Raw genomic sequence first — 6000 nt, 5'->3', positions numbered from 1 at the left:
AAGAAGAGAATTCGACTGTCGTATAGGATGAGATCTATTCGAACCGGTTAGGAAAAAAATCTGTCTGCCCTCATGCTTTGTCTGAATTAAACAAAACTGCCATCTGTATTCCAAGTTACACACATACATCACTTCAGAATTTAAAGGAAGGGAATCTGAGCCACCGACAAAGGGGAGGAGTTTGGGGGCGTGGTCTTGACGTCACATGGGTGCTGGCAGGCGGCAAGCGCTAAACCTGCCGCTGGCTGCTGCAGGAGGACGAGGAAATCGAGACGGCGAGGGAGGTGGGAGTAGCCGGAGGGGGACGGACGGATTCATTGCGGAAAATACACACCAGCCCACTCTTAAGGAAATAAATACACGCTCATCCAGCAGGTAAGTAAATTTAGGGGTTTGGTGGAAATGTTAATGGTGGGGGCAAAATTCCGGTTTTTCCATAGAGCGCAGCCGCTGGCGGTCGGAGGTGGTGCGACTGGCGGGACCGGGAGTTGCTCGAGGGGCCGCTGTTTCCTTGGGCCTTCAGTGGCTTCTCAGTACGAGGAATGGCCTCGCTCTAGGGATTCCGAGCTGGAGGGGACGTGATTACGCGTTGTCAGGGTTTCTGTGTTTGACGGCGCCGTGACATGGTGACAGGCGGCTTTGTCAAGACGAATTGCCTTCTGACCGCCGAGGTATAATTTAAAGGAATAACAAAAGTTTGCCTCGATGTCACGAAGGATGGATGAGATGTTAGGGTTACTCGTAAGATGAACAGGTATGGTTCAGCGGTTTGGAATGCTCTGTTTAGGTGCTGTCGTCTGGAGGAGGGCACCGTGTCGCACCCTGGCTGCCACCTCACCTCCTCGGCCCCTCACTGGTGCACACCGCACGTCACAAGGCGTTCAGCCAGAAGTCGCACGTGGTGAGCCGACGAAGCGCCGCTAGTGGCCCTGGAATTTTGGCGGGGCGGGGTGGAAAGGGGGGCTGTTGTCACATTCGGATTGCTGGTGCTCAGGTTCTTCATTTACCAAAAAAAGTGTAATGTTTTATAGCAGGTGACATATTAAGTATCAATAAATATTTGCATTAGACAGCAATTCTGATATAATCCGAATATTAAAATAGACGACCACACATATTTTAGTTAGAAAGTCTGGATAGTATGAGTCACAGAGTGAAGAAATAACTTCAACCATAACGCTCTGCTTACACCAGTTGTTAATATATAAGCTGAAAGTATGACTTGGCATTGGTGAAATGCGTGTAGATTACCGCTGGTTCAATCCGTGAGAGACTAAGCCGGTTAAATAATCTATTAAATGAATAGTGCAGTTTTGTGATGCACCTCCTATTCATTCTCTTCCCCCTTTAAAATGAAAGGGGGACACTCTCATCCCATCCTCCCTGTCTTTTTAGACTTGGTTATTCCCGTTTGCTGCAGTTTAATTTTTAAGGTATTGGAAAGTAAAGTATGTTTATTTTTTATATTAAAATGTTCTGCAGTTTATTTTTAAAGTACTAGGATAAATAAAGTGCATAACAGCATTTATTTTTTGTAGCACAGTTCCATGCACAGGATTTAGCTTAAAGTGCTTTATAAGAAATAAGGTGGAGCGGTGGTAAAGTTGTTGCAAGGCCGTAATGAGACCAGGGTTTACATCCCGGGTCCTCCCTGTGTGAGGTATGCATTTTCTACCAGTGTCTGTGAGGATTTCCTCTGTGTATGTATGTATGTATGTATGTGTGTATATATCTGTGTGTTCACTCTGCGCTGAACTGGCTGTCATCGGGTGATTGCTCCTGCCTTGTGTCCCTTGCATGGATAGGCCACAGCTTTCCTGTGATCTTGCAAAGGATAAAGCAGGTTTAGAAAATGTATGGAGAGTAATATGAAGGATTTTGATATTTTTGTACTTTAGAAAGTGGAAAGCTTTATAGTTTATTTTAAATGTAGTAATAATGTGTAGATACTGGTATTTATTTTAGAAGCTGAAAATTTGCTGCAGTCTATTTTTAACATAGTAGTAATATAAAGGATATTAATATTTTTTGTCTTTTAGGAACTGACAATTTGCTGCAGTTTATTATTATTATTTATTTATTTATAAGTTAGTAGTAATGTTACACGTCATTGTTATCTGTAAAACTATGAACAAGCTACTGACCTCTCTAGATATTTCACTAAATATTGGATGCCTTAACTCTCCCGCACTTTAGAACTAAAAATGACCCTTTAATGTAAGAAGTTTGGTCCCAGACAGTACTTGGATGGAAGAGTATCTAGGAAAAGGTTGGGTTGCTGCCTGAAGAGTTGTCAGGGAGCAAGTTACTCTGAGGTCTGTGTGTGGATCTTGGAGCAGAAACAAGGACACAGTGCTTCAGATGAGACATAAAATCAAGGTCCTGTCTCTTTTTTGGTGATGTGTAGTGAGGGTACTGGCACAAGAATGGCTGCTGTTGCATTGTCATGGTGGATGCTACACATTACTGTTGGTTAAAATGCTTCCCCACGAGTAGGTTGGAAAAGTGCTAGATGAAATTAATGAATAAACTACCTAACAGTGTGTATGTTGTAGCAGATAGATTTATAGTAAAAATTATTTGAAATGACCACAATGAGAATGAGAACTTTAGAATTGCCATTAATCTGATGGGGAAAGATGAAACATGTAGCGTAATTAATTTATAGCTAGAATAATTTAGCACATTAGAATTTAGTTTGTATAAACAACCTGCAGTTTTTGCAGTCATCCAATAACCGAGTTTGGTAACCGAGTGGTTTAAACAAAGCTTGGCATTTAACATGACCCTAGAATATATATGGAAGTTAAATTCCATAGAGACAGACTTTATAATGTATAACATATTGGTATAGTGAGTTGACAAGTGTTTACCAGCTTTGTGAGTTTGCATTGCCTTTCTAGTGGTCCATTCTGTTTTTCTTTCTTTGTCATCTTCACTCAATATTAATGTTTAGTTAAAGTTTAATGCTATCTCCCTTTTGCGGTATTCAGTTACTTGCTTGTTATACCCTAAATCTGCAAGAGGAGCCCCAGCATCACACTATGCTGATATCATTATCTAATATACAATGTTGATTGATCTTGGTTTATTACCATTTTTTTTTTATGGTAACCTGATTACAAAAATAATTGGATACACTTAAATTTAATATAATACAATTTTTTTTCCCCAAGTTCCTTGTTTATAGAATTGTCAAGTTTTCTTTTTCACAAAATGAAAAATACATACAAGTCAACAACGAATAATGAATGCACCTTAATTAAGCTGTTACGCTAAATATGTTCTAATTTGCAGTATTGGTCTCATAGTGAACTAATGAATAAACAGAAATGGAGTTCTGGTAGAAAACATGACTGTTGTACGTATTTTCTATGTTGACATTAGAGGGAAGTGAGACACCTCATTTTTCACTTTTAATGGTTTTACATGTCTCTCTCTTGGCATTTTAATATGACAGGAAAGCTTTGTATTTTGATTAATCAATTTTAGTGTTGTTACTACAAAACAAAGTGCAGAGTGCATTTGGCAAATTTGCAGAGCTTGTGTTTGTTTTGTTCATGTCTGAGATGAAATTTCCTGTTTATTGAAGGAATTTTTTTTCTTAGAAATCTGCACACCATTACTTCTAGTCTTTTATCTAATGTGTGTCTTTTTTTGGGATAATGTGTAATTTAAAAACATATTTTCAGAAAAATGCTTGTACATTGTTTTAGCTTAAAGTATTCTCATCTTAATTTGTTTATTTAATAGGACTGCTGTGCTAAGAATAATGCTACTGATAATTACTTTAAATTTGTGAAAGCAAGACACTAGATTGCTTCCACAATTTTATTGTTCAAGAATTCCCATTTAATGCAGCTTCAAAATATAAGCAATATATGTAATGAAATATACATAATGTTGAACTTAACATATTTATATCAAAGTGAAGGTTCAGAAGGTAAGTATAATGTAAAACAGATCAGTTTTTACAAGTTCGTATTTTTTATAGGTTTGTACCTCTTTAACTCTTCATATTAGTGTATAGGTCAGAAATATTTTTAGACTAATTACTTTGGAGTATTGCATTCAGTTGCTTCACAACTGGATGTTCCTAAAGTAAGCAATGAAAATTAAGAAGGAAATATTGAAGTTGATTTTTGTGAATGTGAAATTAAATTGAAGAATGATACTTGTTTAATAATTCCATTCACTTTCCTTGGTTGTTCAGCATTTGTTTTTGAGGAAAAAGTAGTCCAGCATTCTCCACTAATAGGTTTCTAAGATTAGCTGTTTGGAAAGCAGTAAGGTTTGAATGATTTGTTTTTAAGGAATATCATTAAGTCACAGGCTAAGTATAGAGTAGCCAATATGATGCTTCTACAGTCATTGTGCTGGTGTGGTCATATTGCCTATTTAAAATGCTATGACTGTTCAGACATTTGAAAGAAAAACATCAAGTGCTTTCAATATGCCATTTTTCTTTTTAAAATGTGAATCATCTTATATACAGTATGTTACTTCTTTTGTAAATGTGTAATTTACTTTTAGGGGAAGATTGGATTTAATTCTAAATGCTTTATTGTGCATTTTTGAAACAGAATTTGGTCAATAAGACCTATAAACACCAAGCAAGTGAGGCATTCAAGCCAGCTGGTCCCCAGAGCCCTAGAGGTGCCTTACTGGTTGGCACTGCTGACCACTTGAAACTTGGGTCTGAATGACTTTCACCCAGTGCTGCCACTTCCCAGTGTTAACCCCAAATGTAACATTAGCTTTTGCTGCCAACCACGCTAATAGGGTTAAATTATTAAAAGAGGCTTTGAAAGCTGAGAATGATAGTCTGTGGATTTTCCAACAGGAAAATCATTTAGCAGTGTTCTGTATTCACTTCTTGTAGTGGTATCAAAAATGTTCAAGTTTGTCACTTTTACAACATAACCTCATGATGCCCTTTGCTGTAACATTTCTTCATTTACTCCTTTATTGTGTTCATGAAATAATACATTATTGTAGTTCAGTTTATAACATTTTGAAAATAAACCACTTTGAAAATATTATTACCTGTCTTTAGTTATGCAGGAGACTGCTATTTCCCAGCACTTTGCAACTGAATCTTTTTTATTGAGCAAAGTAATGTAGAAAAATAAAATTCAATATCTAATCCTTTCAGCAATGATGCAGTGAAGTCTACAGAAATATACTGATCAACCCATTAGATTGCTGTTGGATTCTTTTCCGACAGGAAACTAAATACAACTTTCAAGGGCGACATGCCCTTTCATTTCTTGCTGAATCACATTCACCTGGTCATATGACAGCCATTCCCCTTTTAGTTTTCAACTTCTGCTGTGTGGTTGACATTATATCCTGCTTTTAACATAGCAGCACACGGTGCACTCTTTAGACTCTTTGCTGGTTAAAAGAAACATTTTCACATATGTGCATCAAAATTATCTAGAAAATTGTGCTGTCAAATCAGTTGTCCGAAATGAGTCAGTTTTAGGTGAATATTTCCCGGCTTGTCCAGTTTATGAGATGATCACTTCTTGGATTTGCCTCTTGATTTCTCAGTATGTATTGTCATAGAGAAAATACTCAGTTTTACACTCTTTTCCAATTGCATAAATGCTAAAGTGACATTGTTTTAGTTCGTTTTTGTCATCTTTGGGTGATTCAAAGCACATATTACATTATATTTTGTAAGTTTTTTTGAGTGTTGTTTCTGTTTAATTGTCACAAGTAGCTGCATTATATTCATGCACTATATATGGTTTGATTTTTAAGTAGCTTGACTGCTTTTTGAATGTCAGTATCGAGTAAGAATTAATTTTGAAAGTTGAATTATTTTTACATTTGTGACCATAGAAGAAGAAAAATCATCTTCAAATTTACAGTAATTCGTTGGAAAAGTAAAGGCCAGGGTAATGGTGTTTTGAGGTGCCTTTTTTAACATCGTTTTTACAACTGTGGTAAAGTTGTGTAAATATATATATTTTTTCCTAATGAAAACTGGAA

At 36.8% G+C, this 6000-nt stretch overlaps 1 protein-coding gene across 8 annotated transcripts in view; it reads left to right on the top strand.

Annotated features, from left to right (window-relative positions):
* Positions 1–230: 230 nt before the first annotated feature.
* clip1a (CAP-GLY domain containing linker protein 1a) overlaps positions 231–6000 on the top strand; it is a 79187-nt gene continuing 73417 nt past the window's right edge. For 7 of the 8 annotated variants that reach the window (XM_039771930.1, XM_039771926.1, XM_039771928.1 and 4 more), the window contains exon 1: positions 231–375. The gene's annotated coding sequence lies outside the window, so the exon portion shown is untranslated. The remainder of the gene's footprint in view (positions 376–6000) is intronic. The other variant, XM_039771929.1, reaches the window with a different exon arrangement.

This window comes from Polypterus senegalus, chromosome 12, assembly GCF_016835505.1.
Source record: "Polypterus senegalus isolate Bchr_013 chromosome 12, ASM1683550v1, whole genome shotgun sequence".
NCBI classification, from domain to species: domain Eukaryota; kingdom Metazoa; phylum Chordata; class Cladistia; order Polypteriformes; family Polypteridae; genus Polypterus; species Polypterus senegalus.
The sequence above is the reverse complement of the archived record's forward strand: the minus strand, read 5'-3'. Positions and strand labels throughout refer to the sequence as shown.